This window comes from Vicugna pacos, chromosome 6 (genome assembly GCF_048564905.1).
Source record: "Vicugna pacos chromosome 6, VicPac4, whole genome shotgun sequence".
Taxonomy (NCBI): Eukaryota; Metazoa; Chordata; class Mammalia; order Artiodactyla; family Camelidae; genus Vicugna; species Vicugna pacos.
The window spans coordinates 26236696-26262112 of record NC_132992.1 but is presented as its reverse complement, the minus strand read 5'-3'; the positions used below and the strand labels follow the sequence as shown (position 1 = coordinate 26262112).

General features: G+C 37.5%; 1 protein-coding gene across 10 annotated transcripts in view; it reads right to left on the bottom strand.

Moving 5' to 3' along the window:
- The window catches only part of MEIS2 (Meis homeobox 2), a 196418-nt gene that overhangs the window by 58792 nt on the left and 112209 nt on the right, over positions 1 to 25417 (bottom strand). The window lies entirely within an intron of this gene.

Genomic DNA, 25417 nt, shown 5'->3' with positions numbered 1-25417 from the left:
GGCAGAGACAAGAATCCAAAAACCTGCTCCTGCAGCCCCATTCCCGCCCCACAGCGGAGGCCAGTGGCACAAAGCCCCGCGTTGCAGGCATTCAGTTTCTTCAGTCGGTCAGGGATGCACAGCACTTTGGCGATGGGTCAGAGTTTGAGCTCCCTACCACCACTGCAGTGACACGGAGGGAACTAGTTTCCAGCTCATTTTACTTTGCTTCCTAGGGCACCTCTGTGATGCCCTTCCCCTATGTCATCTTGGTGAGATGGCTCCATCTCATCATGGTTTCCTACCTAATCGGAGGTGATTGGCAGGAAAAGTTTGGAAAGTAAGATCGTACATAATCACAACTCTTCTTGGAAGCCACGGCAACCGCTTCACTTACAAGAGTTTACTGACGGTTATTTACGTTGGCCCCTTTAAGGGACGGTGGAAGATTCTTTCATTTTGACTGGTTCCTGCTCTGGGTTCAGAGGGTCACACGCAAATGCCCACACATCAAAAGGAGTCAATTATGTGCAAAGCTTCATCCAGAAATTTCACTTGTTACCCTCAAGTGTGGCAATAAGAGAATGAAGCCATACATCTCAGGGTTTTTTAATACTTTACATCCCACCACAACTCACCAGCATTGATAACGAACCATCCTCACATCATCAAATCTCTTTCCTCTCTCATTTTGAAATCAAAGATTGTTACTTTAGAATCATACATTTCCTCTGAGACACTGTACTGGGATGTACTAATTATAAAACTTTGTTAAATCGGTCCCTGCTCTAAATCCACTGGTTTTCTTAAACAGAAAAGTAAAGTTTTATACAGCACGTCAAAGTCGTTCACAAACTAGAAAGCTTTTATAATAAATATTTCCCATCAACGTTACTAAAGGGTGACATTAGGAACAACAAAGTATTCCATTCAGAGCATTCTAATCATTCCAGGGTTTGAAGGAGTGAATGTTTTCCAATCATCTAGGATTTTATTCTTCAGGTATTTCATCTTCTATAATAGCAGATATTATCCAAAATGTGAACAATTACTTATTAGCAAACCCAAGTGCCATTAGGTTAAACAAAATCCCCTGTATTGCAAAAGGGGTTAACTAGATTTGTATTAATACAGAAGCCAGGCTTTTAATATTCTGCAAATGTTAACAAAGAAAGATGATAATGTTGAGTTAATATGGGTTAAGCATAAAATGAAAATAAATTTTTCTGATTGCGAGGTGTTGACATTTTTTTGGCGAGGGCCTCCAGCCTGTTCCTGAAAGCGGTGTAATTACAGAAGGCTTTTCCCCTCTTCCCCCTCCTGCTTCGAGCCTACCCACATTAGTAATGACCCCTTCACTGCTTCAAAAACCACTAATGGTCTTCAGCACGGGCAAGAAAAATGAACAGGATAAATTGGAATCCACAGTCAGTAATTTGCATCCTAGGAGGCTGCTTTGGCCACTCACACTCAGTCCTGGCCATCAATCGTGGCCTGTCAGGTACTGCACTCCGCCACCATGACAAATACTCCTCCTAACACTCCGATTCGTCCAAACGATGTAATTGTCCTCTATTCTCCTTTTGGTAATGGAGATAATGAATGACTGCACAAACAAGAAGGACTGCTCATCACAGACGCTGGGGTGGCTTCAAACTGGAAAGGGCCTAGGGTACAAATTTTAATAGACTGAAAACACTGGTTGGGGGGAAAAATGACCAGAAAGATCCCCTCGTCTGTCTTGTCCTGGTATTTTCCTGCCAAATTCAAGGGAGGAGCACCTTTTGACTTTTTTTTGCCTCTGAGATTTTGAAAGCCTAGATGTACAGGTTATTTGTCCAATGGAAATAAATTCTGCAAATAACAAAAATGAAAATGAAAATAAGGACTCATCCCAAGGGTGTAGAGAGCTGCCCTGGTAATGTCTCCAGTGTGCTGTCTCTCTATGCAGCGTTTTCTTTTTGGTGTGTTCGGTCTTGCTCACCACTGTGATGCATTTGCCCAAGACAGTTCTGGCAAAGTGTGTGTTGTGGGGAGTGTGTGTGAAAAAGAGAGAGACAGAAGCAGAGACACACACACACATATGTACGTACATACACAGAGAAGGTTTAGATGAAACAATGGTTTAGGACATCAATGACGTAGAAGAAAAGAAAGGTAAGCTTAGTGAAGACCCAATTCCTTCAACTATGTCTGTAAATTCTGATTGAATAACAAGAATTCTTCCCAGTGTTGTAATAGAAATTTAGTTCAATGACCACAAAATTACATAAACAGCACATTTTATCTTGGGAATCCCTGAGCTGTACTTTCCCTCTGAAAGCTGTTGCAAATTCCATCCACAATCATTAAAAAAATTGGGACCTTCCCAAAATTCACCTTGTACAGATGGCTTTTTTTTTTGTAATTAATAGAGAAGACCACAATAACTTTAACTTATTTAAATAACGTTCTGTGGCTTTTGAACATTCGTGATTCTATGTCCTTTTTATACATGGAGTGGACGTTTATCTGAAAGTGTTCTGGCAGTCGGCCATTACATTTCTAAAATTAAAAAAGGGATGGAAAACAATCAGTTTTCAGAGGAACTGGAGCCTTGGCAATGTGTTTTGGATTAATTTACAAATATATGTATATATTTAAGGCCAAACTGTGGAACTAGAGAATTTCTACTACATGGTCTATCATATGCATTCTTCTACTTTATTAGAACAGATATCATATTGAAACAATAAACATGGGAAGCCTTCACTTCTTCTTTGATGTATGCTGCTAAATGTCTGACTGGCTCAAATTTAAAATAAACTCTGGTATGTTTGCACTTGAAAACTGGAAGTAGACCACAGGCAATAATTTGTTGTCAGTCTCCATATTCTTGGACTAAGGCTGTAGTTTAGACTGTTCACTGTTGGGGACTCGCCTTCTTTGGTCCAGTGGCCCAGGGGTGGCTCAGCTTTACTCCTAAGAGGACAGGTCGTAATGTTAACAGTGATGATGACGAAGTCCTTCATCAAGAAAGAATCAGCCTGGGTCAGAGTTTTTCACATCCCCAAATAATTTTAAAGCCACTGTTGAATAGAAGGGAATCAGAAAGATCCTTTTAATTTGAATATCAACGGACAACTGTTCAAAAAGTTAATAAGACATGTATGGCTCATGACTCTACATAGACAGAAAATATTTTTTAATTGCCTTTTTTTCTAAAGACTCATGTGAAAGTGAGATATTATCTGTATTCTAGATACTGACCTGAGACCTTTTTATTTTTCCCTCTTCCTTTTGGGGTTAACCTGGTTGATCAAGTACATGCAGATAGATCCACAATATTCTTAGAATATATCAGTGAAACAGTGTTTGGATGAAATCACTTAATAATGATCTTTTTTTGTGATTAACCCCTCTCCATTTTTGTCCAAACTGGAAGCAATTTATCATGAACTTTATTCCATGTTGAAAGGATTTATACTGATGTATGTTTTAGAATCCTTCAAGCGATACTTCTAATCATCTCATGAATTAGAAGCACACAATAAATGAAAAAGGTGGTATTTGGAAACAACCTAACTATCAAATGGATCATAGGTTAAATAAAATGAGGTTCTCATCAAAGGGTTTTCTCCATATACTGTTCCGTGAAAAAAGGTAAACTGTAGAACAACAAGGATTATCAATTTTTGTAAAATAAATAAATAGCTAAATAAATTAATTGATTAAACACATACATCTATGCTTGTAATGCAAGAAAAACATCTGGAGAAACACACACTGAATAACGGTCATGTTGTGCAGGGCATGGGGTGGAGGCTCTTATTTTTTGTTTATATACTCCTATATTGTTTGCACGTGTACCACAAAAAAGTTTTTTTAATCCAATATTAATTAAAAAATTATAATAATTTATTGTAATGGTAATTAATTTATACACTTCATTTTTTCTAAAAAAAACATAGTAACTGAACTTTCTTCAATATACAATTAGATATTCTCTTAAGTCATTGTAACTTCTTCACTGGATATTTTTAAAAGCAGGACATCTCGAGAATCAGTCCTGCCTCTTAAGTCACTTTCCTAACTATGAGTTTGACTCACTTACTGCTCTGTAAAGTTTATTAGATGAGCGCTTTACGGAACCCTGTGCAAACTGTCAAATTACTTCTGTGACAATGTAATACAGCCACGAAGACACATGATCAAGTAACTTGTTGGGCAGGATCTTCGTTTGAACAAACACTTGGGAACTGATCTTTATGATCACCACTTCCTTCTCCTCAATCCTCCCCAAGATACTATTTATTTTATAAAGTTAATTCAGGTGACCTTGAGTTTGACGATGCCACTCAATATATGAAGCCCTCTAAGCAACTTCCCTAATGTGGACAATGAAGCTGCACTGGGTAAACACCCCTTATTGCTCTAGGACTGTGCTCAGCGAACTGTTACAAGCAGATGTGCTGAAGACTTAACCCCTGAATAAATAAGTGCATTTTCATGGAATGTCAAATTTCTTCATTGGTCATTAATTTAACACCTTTTCCTTATGTAAACAGAAATTCTGATGCTCTGATTAGAATGTATCCTGCAAATGCAATTTGGAGATAAAACAAGAAATAAGATATTTAAAACCCATCACATCCTCATAGGTGGCGGTAATCTGCTTTCCGCTAAAGTCAGATAGCAATTTACTTGGTATTTATAATTTTTAGCCCTTCATTGTCATGTCTTATTTACATACCTTATCTTTAATAAGTATAACGTTCTGAGGGTAAAGCTTTGAGATTTTTAAGAATTTTTGAATTTCTCCCCCACTCTATCTCAGTGTCTCTAAGTATTTGTAGAAAGAGTGAAAAAAAAAATTGACATAAGTTCTCATTCAAGCCTTGTCTGTAGTCCTGCCACCTAGAACAAGACTCTGCCTGGGACCTGGTCTCTGTAATGGTAAAATGAAGTGGTTACAAGCTATCTATGGCCTACAAAACATCTGTGGGGATTTTAAAAATAAAGTTTGTGATGGTTAATTTTGAACCTCACTGACTCTCTTTCACACACACACCTCATCTCAAGTTGCCTGAGCTTCTAACCACCACCTCAGGATACAGTAAAAACCCTTTACTCTTTCACTGCCATGATAATTTCATATTTCTATGGAAATACTTCTACATGAAACATGATGTATCTCTTGTTTTGTGTTACTGTTTGTAAATCTGCATTTTCTGGGTGTCTTCTCCTTGTCCCTAGTTCTTGAGGTCAGAACCACAAAATAATAGAACCAAAGTGGTCTTTAAATAGAACCTTGCCCTGGGACCTAATTTTTGTAGATGAAGAAACCAAGACTCATGTGGCTTAAGTAATATACTCCTGGTCGAAACAGGCGGTGGTAAAGCTGGGATAACTACCCACTCTCCTGACACTTAGAGTGGAGGACTTGCTCACTCTAACATTGAAGTTTTTCACTGAAGTAGCTTTCCCCCTTTCTTTTGGTAATACTACCTTGATTTTACTTTAGGGATACATTCAGGGGTGGCCAACTGACCTAGGGTTAGCCAATCAACATAATTAATCATTCAGGCTGCTCAGAAGATGGAACCCAAGTTAGGTTAATGGGAGTCAGTAGGGTTGTCAATCAAAGGTGTTCTCTTTTCATCGGGGTTACTCAGTCAGTAGAATGTGTGCCTGGGGTTGCTGATGGCCATTGTTGCCACCAAACGGGGAGAGTCTGACTGAGAATTACTCCTAAACAGACAAAAGCAGAGTGATAGCTATAAAGAATAGATTCCTGCACATTTCTGTCCTTCCATCTAGCTTTATCTAAATCCAGCCACTTTTACCTTTCAGTTTCTTGAGCCAATATATTAGTCCTGACTAACATTTATGGCACAATTTAGATTATCTGAAGTTTTCTCAGTTTATTCTCTTACCCCTTCCAGGTAAAAATAATTATTTACTTTTTGAGAGCGGGATGGTGAGGAAGAGGAGGAGGTTGGGGGCAGGGGAAGAAGAGGAGGTAAACTATTTTGCTTCAGTCTAGATCTACAGACTCTGCTCAAACATGACAAAATCTTGAGGATTTGGGACTTTTTAAAAAGTAGATCGGAGTTGTGGTCCCAATAGACTAAAAAAATCAACTAACTTGCAAGATTGAGGTTTAAGCATGCAATGTATATGGAACTGTGAAATTTTTATATCTAAATTAGAAAAGCAAAGTATAAGGTAGAATTTTTATAATGTTTCTTAAAAATACCACTCAGAGAGTGAATTTCAGTTTGTTTCTTTAGGTAAAGGTGAAACTCTTCAGAGAGATGAATATAAACTTGCTCATCAAAATACCTGAGAAACACACTTAGACTCAAAAACCTTACAGAAACCAAAGGCTGTGAGAATGAAAAATGATACAAAAACCATTGCAATCATCTGGTTAATTTTGGATTATCTGACTCAAGTAAAATTTCCAGCTGCTGAAAGAGAGTGTATTTCAAATGTTGTGTGATCACAACATTCCCTTCCATTTCCATGATCCTGGTATGTCCATCATGGTCAGTCCAAATATTGGATCTAGTGGAGAATCTTCCCTAGCTAGAAGTAGTTGATTCATCCCCTAATTCCACAGTGCCTTCCCTTTTCCTCTCCTGTATTTTTATTCATTCTACATTATTCTTTATGTATACAAAGGTACTTGTGTTATATCCTTCCACTGGACTGCAAATCTTTGGAGGACAGAGATGAAGACTTTAACCTTGAACTCTCTACAGCACTTAACAGAATGTTTCCTACAGAATAGATACTCAATGTATATATACTAGATTGTGAATGCATTATTTCTGAAACCAATGCGGTTTCCTATTAGAAAGCACCATATATATGATGCATAAATGCCCAGACAAAAATGGTAAGATTCAGACAGTCATTTAACTGTTTTACTGACACAATATTTTGATATTTGAAAACATCTACTGAATTTTTCACTTTTCATCCAGCTGTTTGGTATCATGGAAACCCAGATTCCAGATTCAAATTAGTTAGTTGATTTTTTTTATTTAATGCCAGATGTATATTTGGGAGGAAGAAAATGTGGCTATTTCAGGAGATTCATTTCCATTTGAGGTCACATGGAAGTAAATAGATTAAATTATAATAATCACATCTTTTAAAATTCAGAAAAGGTTTGAAAGAGTTTAATAATAGGCAGATCCTCAGAGATGAACATGTTTGGTTGATATTTAGAGCCACGGTAGGAAGGCCTCATTAAAAAGAGCAAAGAGAAAAAAGCACACGCTCTTCTGTAGATAAGCTAAAGGAATACTGAATGAGCCTGGTGGATTATCATACAGAGATTTTAAGAACAGTCATTAATTTTTATCATTTATTATTATCAAGATATAGATAAAATAGAAAAATGGAGAAAGAATGTTTCATGAAACCAGAGTCAATGGCTGAAAGGAAAAAAGTGTCTTACGACTCAGGGGGAAACACTTTCTGCATCTGCAGGGAGAAATGTTGTATGTACATATTGTTACAGGACAGAGGAAGTACATACCGACACGAGTGATGGAATTAAATGACGGTCAGAAGCCATCAACACTCACTCTACTTCTAAACTTCCAGAAAGCCATGAAAAAATATATTAGAAAAACACACTAGAAAACATTTGCCGATAGGATTCAGAATTTTAAGTGCAATGAATATAGTTATTTCCTATTGATTGAGATTTTATTTTATTATTATTGGTATTTTTGGTGGGGGGGAGGCAATTAGGTTTATTTATTGATTCTTAGAGGAGGTACTGGGGACTGAACCCAGACCTCACGTGTGCTAAGCCTGCATTCTGCCACTTGTGCTATACCCTCCTCTCGACTGAGATTTTAAAGCTGAGTGCGAGTTTTATTTTGAAAATAACAGAAATATATTCCTAAGGCTAGAGAAAGATAATTTTTATTTAACATTTGTTAGGACGCTCCCATGAGCTGCTTGGCCATGCGTGTTATGGCTAATGGGTAATCTTACCAAATGAGCCAAAGGCCACAAGTAAGGCCTTGACTCATTTAACAGTCATTTCACATTTCCACACTATGACCAAATTAATATTTTATGGGGCTACTCAGTTCTACAGCCAGACCACTTTTCCAAAAAATTGAATTTCGTGCTTATTTATTTTATGGATCATTTGTTGAAATTGATTTCAAAACAGGTTTAGGCTATTTAAAGCTTTCAGTGAACTGCAAAAGCAAAACTCACAGACTCAGAGTTTTAGAACTAGAAAAGACATTAGAGGTCATCTAATACAAACTGTCTCATTTTATGTCTAGTGACACTGAGGCTGACGGAAGCAAAGCGGCTTGCCCCAAACTTAGTTGGCTTCCTCCTGTTTTTTCTTAAAAGACGTCCCTCATTTTACCAGCAAGAACGAATTTCACACTCATATAATCTCAAAGAACATTTCTCATGGAACATCTTATTTCTACCTAGGAATTAAGGATACCGGCAGCTAGTTTCATACTGTAAGCTACCCAACACCCATATCCTGTGTGTTCCTATGTCACCCTTCATTTGCCATACTGCATTGCAAATGCTTGCTTATTTGTCTCTCTCTCCTATTTGCCTCTGTGCTCCTTGAGGGCAGGGACTAACCATCCACATTTTACTTCCAGAATCTAGTTCACTGACTAGCACGCAAGAGGTTATCAATAAATGCATGTCGAATTATTCAAGTTAGAGCATGCAAACAAGTGAATTTTTTGCATCCTAAAAATAACTATTTTGAAATGAGAAAAAGGGAAGCTGCTTGAAGTGAAAGCTAGATAGCAAATGAGAGGGGAGATTTAAGGAAGGAGACACCCAACAAGCCAGGTGATAACCTCTCACCTGCATCAAACGTGAAATAGTGAAAACCAGCAATTATTTAAAACAGGTATACAGCTTCATAGGTGTAGAGAACCAAGGGGAAATTGGCCAGTTCCGACAGTGACACCAAGAAGTTGTGGAAAAGAAATAAGTGCATGGACTTTTCATTAGCATTTAATTTCTTCTTGTTAAAAATGCGAAGAGGTTGCTTTAAAGCAAGGATCTGAAATTTGTGGCAGAGGGTTCTATAATGCCTAGACAACTGAGATACCTGTATCTGATCTTACGACAACAATCCTGTTTACCAGGTCCAGACACAGTGCCATAGGAGGCTGAATTAGAAGGAAATGAGGTTGATGGATTAATCCCTTACATTTCTTTAATAACATGAAAAGGATCTGGATAAGAAATTGTAGGGTAAATATCAAAGAATTATTAAGCAAGTTTACAAGATCTAATAAACAATTCCAGTATGTTCAGTCCAATTTCACCGGCACGGACTATGCTATAAATAATTTTGTCTGATTTACCTTAGCAATGCACTGAAAGTCCAATTTGACAAGAGAAAAGCTAACATGGATTTAAAGAGGAAGGAATTGTTTAAAGAAACTGTGGGTTATCTCTTTTTCAAAAAGGTTATTATCTCTAGAGTAAGCAGTGGAAATGTTGTGGATATTATCTTCTTTGCTCATCTCAGAGTACAGGATAAGAGAATGGGGTTAATGATAAGTTAAAAAGTCATAAAAATAAGAAGGAAGTAGCTGTAAACTAATGACTTCTTGTGATGCACAGTAGTGGTTAAAAAGAGAACCTTAATAGTGACTGACCACTTCTTGCACTGTATTATGGAGAAGGTTTCAACCAGACTGGCTATGATGAAGCAGAACTCCTTGTAATAAAGAGTTAATTCTCTCATTTTACAGTTCACCAAGATAAAAACTCTAAGGTGTAAAACACTAGCACTGGGAAATTGGCTCAGAGGTCTTGAACTGGCTTCTTTTTCAAACATATTCAGAGCTTCTTTTTTGCATATAAGTGAGCATGGGATACAACTGTATGGTTAGAGGAATACTCTAAAAAAAGGGGGAAGTGGGCTAAAAGAAACTTGACTCTCTGCTGTTTATTGTCCCATATTCTTCAAATATTTGGGAATTTTTCTGACCTTTAAAAAATATGGGAGAAAGATCATTATCAGTCTGTTCAGAAAATACAAAAAGTAAAACAAAGATATTACCCAAGTGTTTATCTTAACTATGCACTGTGCTAGCAAATAAAGCAATCGGTACCATAATAAGAACACTCCTAACTGAGCCCATCAAAAAAGGTCCGTTAGCAGTATTTATTTTGGAATTCCCCATAGTTTTATCTTATCAATTTGTTTTTCCTTCCCTTTTTTAGAGCAGCCTGTTTAGTGAAAGTTAACTACATCAAGATGGAGACAGAACAAGGTGCTGCCACATTTCTCCATCTCTGTGCGTAGACTGGCCCCGTTACTTTTACCTCAGCTTTAGAACACACGAATACTTTAGACTGTTTCCAAGCAGATGGAAAAAAATCAATTTGAGAGTTTCTAATTTGTATGTAGAGCAAATCAACTCATCAGTAAGTAGAACGCCTTCAAAATGTATTTTGAACATAACTATGAGTATGTTTCTTCTGGTAATTAAGTACATAAGATCATAAGCTTTCTAATCCGTGTCATAAGCAAACAAAATGCAAAAAAAAGTACATAAAGATATATCTGTATGACTCTGAATAGCTATTGACTACACATTTACTCATTCAAGGTAAAAGTGATTAAATTATTGAAATATCAAATCATTTGATCATATTTAACCTTTTATCATAATAATCAAATTCTGTGCTAAATAAATCCAAGTCCAATTAAAAATGTATGGACTAAGAAAATATAGACAGAAAAAGTTTCATGGCAAAACAATAAGCATATACACTAATATATGTTTACAGCTTCCTGAAATATTAGTACACAGTTCTTTTCTTTCTAATTTGGACAGCAAATCAGAAAATATTAAGAAAAGGCACATAGCTTCAGTAGCCAAGCTGACCTCAGTCAAAACTGTCTGCGTCTGATTATCAACTTGTATAAAAAGAAGGAATAATGAGGGACATATTAAAATATGAATATTTGAAATTATTTCACTGGCCACATTTTTTCAATTCATTAAGTGATAAAGATTTTACAGAAAACAACAGCTATGTCTTATTCCTCCTGATTTGTATATTAGAAATTGGTAGTCTATTTCTGTATTTTTAGAACAAATCATTCTGTTTTTGCATGAAAAATATTCCTTACAAGGATTTAAAAAGCCCTGACAGTGGTTGTCTCCACAAAAATTTGACTTTGAAAGGACAGACCTTTCCTATAGCTGAATTCAACTGGTACGAATCACTATGGCCAGCATCTGTTCTGATCAGCTGAGCATCCATTCTGATTGCTGGTGCCTGTTAAATAGTTTGGATATCACCCGTGGCTTTTCTTCATGATGGACAGAACCCTCTAACATTTCTGATCCCTGCTTCAATATGCTGTATCTTTAGCCGATTAACTTAAGTTTGACCCATATTCTGCCACACTATGAAGAGCATTACTATTTCAGAGTAAGCAGAGTGGATCAATTGACCACAAGGGAATAATAAGTTTTTCAATGGAAACAAGGTAGTCTGAAGTCTGAAGGGACCTTGAATACTCAGGTGTTACTGACCGAATTGTATGCATTATTTAAATATTTAAATAATTTAAATACTCTTATTTGGTTAATTGGAAATATACCCTCATGCAACATACGCTGAGTGGGTTTAGTTCTCTAAGAAGTTAGCAAAACACTTAAGGATTGCCACATGGCAAGAAATAAATCACAAATGGCCTTTAGATTCTGGTGGAAAAATCATGAAGTAAATCCAAGGTATTATTCTCTGTACATTCCATGATGTATTATGCTTTATCTACATAAGGACATTTTCTCAGGTGAGGTAAGAGAGGGCAGTTTGTAGCAAAAGGTAAATAGAAGGAACCAAAAATTATCTCAAAGAATTGAAAAATTGCATAAAAATCACCATCAGCTCATGACTCTGATTCCCCATGTAAGACTATGACTTGGATTTGATCTGGATATTGGAGGAAACTACACTGAAAAACTCTCCTCCTTTGCACAGTCCCAGATGACAATCAGTATCCATTTAGAATCAATGTTTCTGGCCTAGAAGAAACTAAAGGAAAGACTTTTTCAATTTGGGGATTAGAACATTTAACAATTTTTGTACAGTGTACAGTGCAAGGAGGAAATTCAGAAGGAAGTGTCTAAACCCCTACTTTATAAGGTCTTCATCTTTTTTCTAAGCTAAAGAGCCAATTTTGAAATCGCCTGGGAACATATGGTTATAAGGAATGAAAAAATACATGTGCATTTTTATCATTGGGATGTTTGTACAATTCTACAAACACGATGGACAGCTGCCAGGGCCTGGGCTAGAAATTTCACAAGCCAGGTGCCTGGAGCAATGGAGGAATGGTTAGAAATTGAGATGGGTGTCTTGGCATTTGACTGGTTATACTTTCTTCTCTCTTCCTTAAGCTCCTGAACATACTCTCCCTTTCCTTTTTAAGTGATCGCAATGCTAAAGATGTTACAGAACCTGTAATCATTGTCTGGAGACATTTAAACTCCTTGGACATTTGGGAATACAATTCATAGTAAGTATAAATACTGGAAATTGAATTACTAAAGGAGCTTGCTATTTGCTAAAGTGAATTCTTTCATAAAATAATGTTTTTGCAAAGCAATTAATGCCCCCAGTGGACTAATGCTCTTCTATTTTTTTAATGAACAAATTTAGATGTTTACAAGAAAATGCCAAATGAAACACTCTGATGGGTTTATTAATAAGCACTTGGATTTTCACTTCTGTGTTTTTTTCACAGCTGTGTACCCAGCTTCTAGGAAAGTGCCTAGAAGAGCAGTACAAGCTCAATAAATATTTGGTAAATGAGTAAATAAATGAGTACTTTTCAGTGCTTGACCTGAGACTGAAGCACAGAGTATCTCATTTCTAGGAAGCAGAAGAAATATCAGTGTTCAGGCTTTTACCTTCTCACATTTGTAGTCAGAACCTCCTGGCTGGGAGGAGGCTAATGAAAACGGGACAGGAAGTTTCTGCACATTATAGATTTAAAAGCATGCTCCCCATCAATTTTTTTTCACTACTAAAAATATGAATTTTTTTCCACAAGGAATTATATATTTCTAGGCCCCTATTGACTAAGATACAGGGGGAAAACCTGTAGAAAGCCCCACAGAATGAATAACAACAGTCTAGGCAGAAGTAGACGACTGTCACACGAAAGTAGTAACACTTTCCATGATTTAAAACCCTAGTGGATAAACATTTGAATTTAAAGTGTAGATACATTTTGGAAACATTCAACCAACTCAGGAAACACATGTGTTATGGTGCCATCAGGTCACACTTCAGGTGGAGCCCTGGGAAATTTTTTGGAAAATACTAGTAGAAATAGATTGGAAGACGAGGGAGAGAGAGCACATAAATCCATTAGCAATTGCATTTATAGCTCTTTCCATCTGTCATTCTCAAAGCATTTTTCTAATATTAGCTGCTGAAGTTCTAAGTGCACATGGCTCACATCCATTGTCTCATCTCACTTGGTAAAGGTAAAGAATGGAATGCAGGAAGCAGGAGTGACTTACCCCATGTTTGTGATCCAGGCAGAATTTACCGCAAAGACTTAAGCCTTAAATTCTCTTAAATTTCCCTATGCTGAAAATCTATGAGCCCACTTTTTTCCCAGGAATACTTTTTCTGCCTTTTTAACAAAATCTTCATTCTTACTCTGTATGTAGATTAGAGAGAAAGTTTACAACATGACCACACTGCTACATTACCAATTATAATATAACCCATCACAATGAAGACTCGATTATGCCAACTCAAAACAAGAAAGGCCACCTTATAGAAAGAAAAGATAACGTGATGTTGGCAAGATCTGACTGATTGTATTAGGGAGTGGGTGTAGCTCAGTGGTAGAGTGCACGCTTAGCATGCACAAGGTCCTGGGTTCAATCCCCCAGTACAGTCATTTAAAAAAAAAAAAAGCAAAGCAAAAAATGCTGAATGATTAATTGTATGAGGCCTATAGTTGCCATCAAAACCATGCAACACAATGGCTAAGGTACTTGTTTCAGCTTTACCTAAGCAAAAAGATTCTGTAGTTTAATTATGCCTCTCTGTCTCTTCAGAATCTAAGTGACTTTATAGTGCCTGCTTATGGCCAAGACAAATAAATGGCCTAAATCATTTAACAAAATAGCCTAAATAAATTAATTTAGGATGAGCATGGGAATCCTAAATAGTTACACCATTAGGTCAGTTATTTTAAACTTTAAAATAGATACTAGAGCATAAGCTCCCTGAGGGCTGGGAACTTGAAAGAAACAATTAGGAAAATTTCACTGAGTGAACTTTGTCCCTACCCAGGCTACACTTGCATTTGTGGTAAGAAAATTGGGAATCTGGAAGCTTCTGGTGGCTAATGTCTGCAACACACTGTGATAATGACCAACAGACTAATCATTCAAGTGAGAAAAGGTTTGGCAAGTCCAAGGAAAAAGGAGGTCACAGTTATTTATGCAGTGGAAAAAAAAAAAAACCCCAAACTATAAAGAAATGCAGGCCATATCTCATGAGGGGAAGAAGAAACTAAAAAAAAATTTAAGAGACAAAGCCAGTCTATACAAATTAGAATAATATATGCACAAATCTCTGGAGAAACTCTATTATATCACAATTAATGCAGAGACTGCAATCAAGCCAGGCTAATTGCAATAGATTCCAAGTTTTGAGCAGTTCCTAGACTATCCAAGTGGGAATTTGGCCAGGATGCTGGGGTTAATAATTCATTTTGAGAGAGGCTAATTCTTTGGGAAGCAGCCCACTCTGCAGGAGGAAACATTTGGCCCATGTGAGCAAATTTGCTCTTCAAGATCACCCTCTATTAGCTCCACGAGACACCTTTTTTGTGGGGGTTGGGAGTCAGTTTACTTTCTCATACATACGGAAATATTTATCATGTTTTCAATAAATATATATTAATGTCAGAGAAATGGCTTAAGCATATACATCAAATATTTGGATCCTTAAAGAATAATTTTCACAAGTAACTTTAATTACCATGATCCGCATATAGGATCATCAGAAAAGTATAGTGGAAACACACGCAGACTCTGGGATCAGACGGTCCTGGCTTTTCATCTTGGCCTCGTGGGTTAGTAACTGCAACTTCGAAGAGGCTACCATAACACCCTAGAATGCAGATTCATCACTCATAGAATAGGAAAATATATGGTGCCTACCTCAGAGGAGTTTAATGGGGTTTAAAGAAGTCACTTATTAATTGAACAGTGATTGAGTGCCAGGAACTGTGACAGACACTGGGAATACAGCAGTAAACAATGGAGACAAATTCCTGACCTCATGAAGCTTATATTCTGACAGCGGACATGGGCAATAAACAAAAAATATATAATTTCCCTGGAGGTGATGTTTTATGAAGAAAAACTTCATTACACTTAATTCTGTATTGAGATAGAAAGTGACTGGGGAAGCTGATCTTTTATATAGGGTGGTCAGGGAGAGCCTTTTGACAAGGTGACATCTGAGCAGAGACCTGAGTGAAGTCAGCGCCAGCTAAGAGGCCAGTGTCCTTCAGCAGAAGAGGGGCTGAGAGGGAGGATGGAGCAGGGGAAGCAGCTGGTGCTAGACCATCCCAGCTCTGGGGGGGTCTTCTTAAAGGATGGACGTACTAACATGCTGTCTGGTACCGAATAATTAAGCACATAACGCACGGTAGCTATTTATTTATTCATGTTGGGTAAGTACAGTCACTAATCAGAATTCCCCATCCTTTACACTGCTCCGCCATGCTGTTGGAGCTTTCTACATCAGTCCTGTCATCCTAACATAGCTGATTCCCAACTGATACCTTAACACATTCTAAATACTCATGGATAGTACCAGTGTTCCTAAGTACAAATGTTTCCCTGATGTGTGGCTATTCGGCATCCTACTTGTCTGGAAATGGGTCTTCAAAATGGTATGTTCTTCAAAGGCATTTTGGTTGAACTAGGTGAAAGAGGGTACAAAAAAAATCTTCAACTGGGGCACATGTAGCGGGAGATAAATTAATATTATCCTTTGTGAGAAATTAATAATACCCTTTGTGTTTTCCCTAGGAACAGCAGACACTGGGTGTTACTTCATACTTGGCTGATTGGGAAGAAAATCTTCCATTGGTTTTCATGTCTCTAAATCCGACTACCATCCAGCCCTAGCAATCACCACCAGCACCCACACAAAATAGCACGAATCCTTCATACCCTTCCCAAAACTCGCATGGCTCCAGGTCACCGACAAAACAGATTCTCGGCCTGTAGAGAAGGGTCTTTCACAATCTGGCTTCAACCTATCTTTCCTAATGTGTATCCCGCTACTCTACAACACACTTGTAAAGTCTTAACCAAACCACACTGGCTTCTTTGTTCACTTTATTCCCATATCATTGCCATCAAAACGCTTCCCATATTATGTGTATTTCAAATGCTCACCATTATTTTCAGCTTTCTTCCCATTTTATATAAACAGAAGCCTATGTTTCCCAGCCTCTCTTCCCCAAGAACTGAGCAGGACCATGCGACTAGTTCTAGACAAATAACTCTGATTGAGGGGATGTGTGCTATTTTGGAGCTGAAGAATTCACTTGTTGCTGTGAACTCCCCAGGCTCCCTCCTGCTTCTGCAATCTTGGGGGTCCTCGTTGAGATGATGGTGCCACAAGATGGAAGGACCTTATATGCTGCCCTTGCATATGGTGGAAAACTGCTTCAGAAAGCAGCATGAACTCATCACTGAATTTGTGTGCCCAGAGATAAAGTGTTACTATGTTAAGCCATGGAGATGTTGGTGCTATTTGTCAAAGCAGCATAGCACAGTCTATTCTGATTGATAAACCATTCTTTAAGATCTTCTTCTATCACTACTTTGAAGTGATCCTTTCTCTTTTTTCCTAAAAAAAAATCATATGGAGAAATTAAAAAAAAATTAGATGCTGGTAAATAATTGCTTTGTAGGAGAATCAGTTCTACTGAAAAGGATTTTTGATAAGCTTGGTGTTTGGGAAATGGGGGTTGAAATGAATCTTCCAAGCCTAGAGGCTAGTGGCAGCCAAGTTTCTTGTCAAAGCTGGGAACTACTTAGTCCAATAAAGGGCTGACAAGCTTTGTTGAGAGCTGCCTAGAAAAGATGGAGAAATGAGTAAAGTTAAAAGGGAATACTTGGGGATGAGATGAGTACAAAGGGGATTTTTCAAGTGATGTGTGTTTTGTGTGATATGATATCTCCCCATGACACTACAAATCTTCAGTAAAACTAGAGAATTCAAAAAATCTGTATCTGGTTGGATTTTCTGAGGAAGCTGATGAAGTAGCTGAATTTTGTATCACGTTTATATAGATTTAAAACAGATTCACTTGTGTGGTCAAAGGATCAGCAGATAGATACAGGAATCACATTTCATTTACGCTACTCAAGTAGGAGAGCTGTTATACCACCTTGCATTAGTGATACTGGGGGGCCTTGACTTTCCAACAAGAGAGTGAGATCTTCAATGAAAGAAACCATATTTCATACACCTCTTTATTTTACAAGTGTTTAACCTGGAACTTTGTAGTGGAAGAGCCCAGGAAAATTGGATCAGTTGAATAGATGATGGCTACAGATCCAGTCTTGCCCTCTTCACTTTGTTCTCTCATCGTGTAAATGTACACTGGCCCTAACTTACTCATTTATTTTAATTTTTTGCTAGCAGCGTTCAAGAATATTCTATAATATTTCAGTCATTTTAATTTGTAAATGGTAGCAAATAACTTAAGTCCTTATCTGCACAACATTGCTAATTAGACTTTGTTGTGTTTTTTTCTCTTAGTCTGCACTCAACTGCATTTAACTATCTGAATTTTCTCAGTATGAAAAGAAAGAACTTCCACAAAGGGTGCGAATTGGGAGGAAATGTAGATAAAAATGAATTTCACTATCTCACTTCCAGTTTATCTTCTCTGTCATCAACAGTGAAGTCCTGTTTTTGTCTCTTCAGAAAAACCACATGACATTTGAGAATCTTCTCCTTTGCTGCACACATTTCATAACCATCTGGGACACCTTCCTTCCTTCTCTCTACCTCCCTGATCAGCCATCCTTTTCTTCAAATATGAAAGGGTTTTTTTTCCTTACTTGGCTTGTGTTTCCTATGCTTCTGGGCTCTTTCATTTCATCTTACTTCTTTGGTTATTTGCAGGTATCATTTATATGAAGACAAACGTACACATACAGGATAGGATAGTTTGAAGTAAACAATACTTTGAGATAAATCCTCTGTGGTACAAGTTGAAAACGAACAATCAACGTTTCTAACTTCTAATTCCAAATATTAACGAGAGGTAAAAAAGGCAAAAATAATCAGGCCAGTACCTACCAGTACATGACGAAGCACTGATACAATACAGCACTTACATCGCTATTTTAAAATGAGCATGTTTGCGCTCTCAGGCAGGAAGCCTCGTGTCTGCATAAGAATTAGTTAACTAAACTTGTACCTAAAATCTTTGAAGATCTTTTCATAATGAAAAAAGTGGAAACAAAAGCATCTTAGGATATAATACTTGAGAAGAATATTTGTCCTTTTTGGCTTATTATTGTGAAAAAAAAAGTACAGCTAAATGGAAATGATACACAGCCCTCTTATTCAAACATTTCTTTTACTTGTCAAAGCTGATACATTTTAGGCTTTTGACACAGATTGTATAACAATAACCCATACATATACTAAGTCAGGTTTACAAAGATGGGCTCCTGGTTAAAATCCTTCAATATAATATAGTTTTGTCTCAACGTACAAACATTTAAGCATGTGTTTCTCTTTCCCTCTCTCCCAAACGCGCACGCGCGCGCACACACACGCGCACACACACACACACACACTCTCACTGCGATAAATTAGAGGCTCACAATTTGACAAATCTGGATTTTAACACTGCCCTCTGCTATACGAATTAGTGAACGTATCCACATTACTGTCCCCAGCATAGCACAAGAAGAGTGATTCCTCATCCAGGCAAGGGGCTCCTGACACTTGTCTTTATTGCCCCATCATAAATTCATAAAGGGATGTCTGCTGTAACCAGTTGGCAACTTCACTGCATAAACATCAACACCAATTTAATGACTTGTGTACACATCGTAAACTAGAGAATCTTTATACAAAGAAATCAGATAAATCAAACATGAGCTGAGGCTTAGGGGAAAGCAATTAAAGCTCTAAGTTAAGGTGGCTCGGGAAGTGCACTGTATCACATTAGAACAGATAATAGAAAATGTGTTAACGCAACTACAGTATGTGTAATTAAATTAATTAGTAATATTAAATGTGTTTAAGGCAACATCTCATCAACAGATAAATAGTTGTAATTTTTCTCATATTATGTTCTATTCAAAGAATAAACAACAAGGAAAAATCCTCAAACTTCCTAGAAAGTTGATAAAAATAAAATAAGAAGGGGATGTAAAGTTGACTTTCTTGCCTCTGGCTAGTAATGGAAAAAAGGGAATGGTCAGAATATAAACACCTGTCTGGCCAGATTTCATTTCCTATAGCATACTGAAATGTTTTGGTGCCAATCCATTTCATGCTAATACCCTGAAGCCAGCATAAAGTACCTTTAAGGTACATTGTTTTCTGAGCAAGTATTTGCAGTCAATCCCTCAGAAATGTGTAAGCGTCACCTGGTAATACAAATTTTAAAATTACATTTAAAATATCCAAGGAGATTTTTGCTGAACAAAACTTAGATTGTCTATATGCCAAAGCTCCTCATCGGCTCAAACCTGGAAGCTAAATTTGGCCGTAAGAAACTGGCTTGGAATTGCAGAAGTTCTGGGGCCAAATTCAGCCCTGTATTACTTGTATGCCTCGTTACATAGAAAAAAAAATAGGTCTGTTCCAGTGATAGCAAGACTGCCATTTATTCATCTCAAAGGCAATAAGATCTTAGAATGGAGCCTCCCTGGCACAAAATGCTTTTAAGTTCTCCCTGAGGGGAACACAATTTACACAATTTATGTAAAAAGAAGAAAAATGAAAGCTAAGTATTCCAGTTAAGGTTCAGAAATCAATATTTCTTTAACAGCCTAAGCAACATGCATTACTCTTAATACAAATACTTTGGAGACTTTACGTTCTCCATAAAGGGGGATTTTCACATAATTGGGGTTGAAAGTGGCAGAATATGCTCTCCCAACTTCGTTTCTATTGCTGAAAAATAAGACAGAATATATTTGGACAGCATTTCACTGATTCTGTCATCCCCGGTTAAAACTTCTTGCCTAAATGTCCTCAGTGTGAAGCAACAGGTAATTATATTTTAATACATCTGAATGGAACATAACAAAGACCTTGCAATATCAATACGAAGACCATGCCAAAAGAGGGGAAAAAAAGTCTGAACATAAAACTACTTGTATGGGGGTAATGGGGATGTGGCTTTTTTTCAGATGGCAAGTTTTCTGTGGTGTTTCACTCTGCTGTCAATTAAAGGGTTTTAAAGAGTAAAACTTCAGTTCATTGGCACAAAAGAGTTATGATAAGATATAGCAGGCAGATGATGAACCTTAAGAAATAAAGCATAACTAATAGGACTGAGTTTAAAAAAAAATCCTAACTAGTTTCTGAGCATTAACTTTGGTCCTCTTCCAATATGCTCTCCACACTGGAGTCAGACTGATCACTGTAAAGGACTGATCTGATCTTGACACTCTCCTGCCAGGTTTCAATGGCTTTCCATTGATCTCAGGCTAAAGATCAAAATGTTTACCATGGTCTTAAAGACACCAGATGATGTCAGCAGAAGCCTCCAGAGTCACGTTGTTCTGTGGTGCTATCTCCCCTCTATCCACATTGTGCTTTCATTCCCACAACTCTACTAGGCTTATTCCTGCCACAGGACCTTTGCACCTGCCGCATCTGGCTTCTTTCCTTGTGACCACCCCCAACTCCTAATGCCCACATCTTCCCTGCTTCAAAACTGAAGTTAATTGATGCTGACCTCTCTGATCAGGTCAATTCCCTCTGAATATACACTCTCAAAACTCCCTAGATTTCTCCTTTTGGACTTTAGCCTAGCTGTCTTTTTATCAGGTCATAATCACCTCAAGAGCAGCAGCTGCAACTATTCAAGTTTTTTATCCACCGCTGTATCTTCTGCTAGTACCTAGCACAGAGGGTGGTTCATAAATGAAGTACCTGATAAATATTTGTGGAATGAATGAGGGAATGAATGAGTGTCAAGGTAGAATTAAGGTTCTTAAAAAAGCCCTTAAGAGCAACCTCAAGTCACTTCTAAGCAGCTTGAAATTAAGTAATAATTCAGAGGCTCTATCAGGACCGGCATGGCTCACTGGGTAGGACTGAATGATTCAATTGTGGTTGGTGAGGCCCAGCTGAAGGAGGGGGGAAGGATCATCAAATAGCACTTCTGCTACTCAGGGGATCCTTAAAAAATGGCACAGGAGCACATCTGCTAGACCTTTTGCTTGTCTTCCTTAGCCAAGCTACTCTGAAGTTAAACCTCTTAGAGGGAAGAGTTATCCACTTCCTGGGTTTTTAAATAAAGGAGCATATTAATTTTTCTCCCCCTTTGGAATCAGTAACCAAAGAGTGGTAATCCGCAAAGAGCCTCTAATTTCTCTCTCCATCTGTATGTGCTTTTTTGATAATAACTATTACTAAAAATTCATTTATTAGTCTCGTGCCTTTTAAAAGTTTTTATTCTTCCTGCTCTTTCCTTCTTTCAATGATGTGTTGCCATATGGTCCTCAGAGCCCCCGGGACATTACTCACCACCATCATCTCTCTGGGTTTCCAAACAACCTGGATTTTACTAGGGTTTAAGATTCAAGTGTATAACAAACTCTCTGTTTCTCTAAAGCAGAATTTAGAGAACTCAGCTGTAGATGACTGAGGGAGCTAGTTGTTTTTTATGTAGAAAAGCAATGAAGAATTTCCTGACTCCTGATTTTGAAACCAATTCCCATGATCCACGAGTCTGTTGAAACTGTCTTGAAGGCTTAGCACCAAGAAAAGCTCTCTTTGCATAGGTTAAGAACTATCTTTTAAATCAGTTAAGTATCTATTAGAATTAGTCTGTATTTGCATATGTGCCTGGTACTTGCTAATAAACACCAACAGAGCTGTAGGAAAGCACTGGGCTTTGAGTTTCACTTGGCCATCAGCAAGTCACCTAATCTCTCTGAGCCTCAGTTTACTCATTTATAAAATAGGATAATAATACCTCACAGGTCATTGTTAGGGTTGGGAAAATGATTGGAATGATGATAATTAAATTAGAAGTTAAAACATTAGAGCCAAAAATTGTAACTACACTTTGAGTTAAAAAAAAAAAACCTAAAAAGACATTGTTTTTCTATTATTTTAAAATCACCAATATTCCATTTGAAATATTTGTGAGGTTTAGAAATCCACTGATTTCTAAAATTTTCCTTTTGTAGCTTAAATATGATGAGCCTTGTTGTCCATGGATACCTGCCAGCATTTATAATTACATATTTCTAAACATCTAATTTAGCAATATTTTCACATCAGTTCTCCTCTCATTATTTTCCAAATATTCTTTTTCAAACAAGAGCATTTCCTGTCTTTGCTTTTGAAATCATCTTAATACAAATCAGTCACATTTCCATTTCCTGGAAAGTCAGAGCCATCAAAATTTCTGGTAAAGATGAACCCTCGTCTTATTTGGTACTATGAAATGCACGTTTTTCATGCTTTTAGAAAATTCTACATCAAGGCTGATACCAAGTCTACAACGTTATGTTTTAAAACACCAAATATCATATTGAAATTGAAACAAGATTTCAAAATTCTGAGTGTTCACATTTCAAGCTCCTACCCATGTCATTCGTTATATTTTTTTCCTTTCCACCGAGCCACAGAAATTGACCTCAGGAAGGTCAATTAAATCCAGCTATTTCATTTTAATATTTTTCATACTCCAAAAATAAGCTGTTTATATTTGAAAACTTAAGTCATTTTATGTATACCAAGAGCTCACTGATTTCCCCCATTCTCCCAAATTCCTAAATCATTTGAAGGCTATAATATGCCATGTTAACATTTAAAAATATGAAAAACAAGAAACTAAAAAGGCAATTTCTCAAATAGAATGTATTTAATCATTTTGAAATGAGATCTTGTCCTCTAGGGCTGACCTTTACCCCGCCTCATACTTCCTGGATTCTTAGGTTTGTGGCCTTGGCTTACAAGGGTTAACATAGCTCAACCCAGCATCAGATGGACAGTTGGGCGTGAGGAAATATCTCCTCCCATTAAATCTCTATACGACGTTTGGTCACGAGCAAAACGGTCTTTCCCTTGTCTCTGGCTTTTCTGGGGTTTTTTGGGTGAGAAAGTGAGCGTAAAATAGGCACACCCATCAGAACTGTTCTCAGCACCTTTGTGTGTCCATCAGGGCAAAACGCTTCTTTAATATTCCAGGTAACACGTGCTCACAAGAACAGAGTCAGTCTCATATTCCCCCAAAGATCAAAATATCAAGAGATAGGAAATCCCTCCGAAGAACGACCTTATTATCGAGACTAAGGCAATCACCTGGGGAATTAATAGCTGACAACCCTCATTTTAAACATCACCATATGTTCCTGGAAAATACAGCCACATTACTTATCACTTTCTATTTTTCTTTTATTGGTTTATCTTTTGCCTTGAAAAAACCCCGCGTGAAAACAGTCTTACGTTACCAGGTATGCGGCTCCTCCATGGAATAGCTCAATAACATTTCTAGTGTTTTATTTATGCAAACAAAAATGCTCCTCCAATCAGTGCAGGTTGAACTGCTTCAAGAGTGCTGTAAACTGAAGCTTTTTCCTAACATTGCTCAGGAGCACATAGACCCCCAAAAGGCTGGTGATTACCTTTTTCCCTTCTTGTTTTTTTAACATCATCTATCTAGTTTCAATGTTCTTCAAATTTATTCAAAGTTGAATCATGAAATTTCTCAAGGCAAGGCAGTGGGTTCACAAAAAATGAGGTTTTTTTTCAGTGTTCCATCAATTCACTGAATGCCTACCACGTGCTATAGACTTTGTACACATGCACATCCATCTTCCTCTTTTCAATCACGCTGTGAAATACATATAACCAGTCCCATCTTAGAGAAACTGAGCTTCTGAGGGGGTGAGATCTGTGCTTAGGGTCGCACAGCCAGTGAGTGGCAGAGCCAGGAATCCAATGGTTTTTGTTTTTTTTTTTTAACACTTCCGACTGTTTACTGTTTTGGCTGGCACACAACTGACATGATGTTCACATGCACAGCCACACCCAGGGTGGGACCAAGGTCACAGAACATTAAGAAAGCAAATGTGAATGAAGGTGGCTAAGAGTGGTATCATGTATATATACTAAGACGTGTGCGTCATTTGGCAACATTGGTTCTTAAATGACGTGACCCACCACAGCTGGTGGAGCCAGAGGGCTCTCCACCTCCATGCCTAGAAACCTAGACGGAGAGCAGTAGATCTGAGGGTTGAGACTGAACTGCTTATAATGAGCAGATTTGGAGAAAGTTATCTTTTTTATGTATTTGGTTTTCAGCATGATGAATGGAGACATGCAATTTAACTCATCGTTACTGACCATCTACTGACAGCAAGCAAGGTAAATATACAAATAACAATTCAATAGAACGGTTTTAGAACTGCCATTCAGTTGAGGAAAAACAGACTTTTCAAGACTGTTTTATATGGTTGCTTAATGCTCGGCTTCTCATGGCTTCAATATTAAGGAAACGGATTTAAATCATACCCAGGAAATAGCAACAAATGAGACGCACTGACACACAGCTTTGGGAAAAAAGTGCTGTTGGGACGAATGGGGAACTAGGACAGCACAGTGTTCAACAGCATAGATTTTGACATTAGATAGAATCAAGTTCAAGCTTTCAACTGAATGTACTACGCACAAGACTTTAGTTAAGTCTTGAGTCCTTCATCTATGAGAAGAATAATATATACACCATAGAGTTGTCATATTTGAGAACGTAATCCCTGTAGTAAACTCTTCAGCAGTACAGTGCCAGGCACACAGTCAGCTAATTATATTAATAAGTATCAACTCAGAATATTAATGTACACAAAAAACTCACTGTGTTACTATAGCGGCTGATAAAGCAGGACTTTTTCATTGGTGGAACGCCCTACCTCGAATTCCTTAAGATAAAATTTAGGAAAACCTGGCTGATCTTTATCCTGAGTGACTTCTAGTAATCAGGGCTACAGCAACACAGGCCACAGAGGGAAGTGTGTTCAGAGTCAGATGTCTAACCAGAGGGGAGTTAAGCAAGCAACCCTAAGTCCACTCCATCCACTGCTTGCTGAGCAGCTACTTCGTACAAAATTCTTTTCATAGGGCTTAAGATAACCCAATGGAA